The sequence below is a fragment of the Egretta garzetta genome, unplaced genomic scaffold (assembly GCF_000687185.1).
Source record: "Egretta garzetta isolate BGI_Z169 unplaced genomic scaffold, ASM68718v1 scaffold440, whole genome shotgun sequence".
Taxonomy (NCBI): domain Eukaryota; kingdom Metazoa; phylum Chordata; class Aves; order Pelecaniformes; family Ardeidae; genus Egretta; species Egretta garzetta.
This window is the reverse complement of record NW_009258293.1, coordinates 1,307,430-1,307,717: the sequence shown is the minus strand read 5'-3', so window position 1 is coordinate 1,307,717 and position 288 is coordinate 1,307,430. Positions and strand designations below refer to the sequence as shown.

The 288-nt window shown below is 56.6% G+C and overlaps 1 protein-coding gene across 1 annotated transcript in view; it reads right to left on the bottom strand.

The window, feature by feature from the left end:
- LOC104125426 (CMP-N-acetylneuraminate-beta-galactosamide-alpha-2,3-sialyltransferase 2-like) overlaps nucleotides 1–288 on the bottom strand; it is a 5,478-nt gene that overhangs the window by 4,651 nt on the left and 539 nt on the right. The gene's annotated exons all lie outside the window — the stretch shown is intronic.

Genomic DNA, 288 nt, shown 5'->3' with positions numbered 1-288 from the left:
ACAGAGATGAGATGTGGGGTGGGGAGTGTTGGACAATCCCAGGGGGCTGTAGCAGGTCACGCTCCCCTGCAAGCCTGTCCTTTCAAAAAGCAACTGAAATGTCACCTCTTCTTGAAGGAAAGCACAAACAAGCCACCACCAGTGCACTGGAAATGCAGGTGCAGGTCCCAAGTGGCCACAAAACGCCAGCTCTTCGCCCCACAGGCTCAGGGCGACCCCAAAGGGCCTTGAGGGCGGCAGTGGAACCCCGTGACTTAGTCTTTTGCCATCCTGCAGCAGTCATGAGCA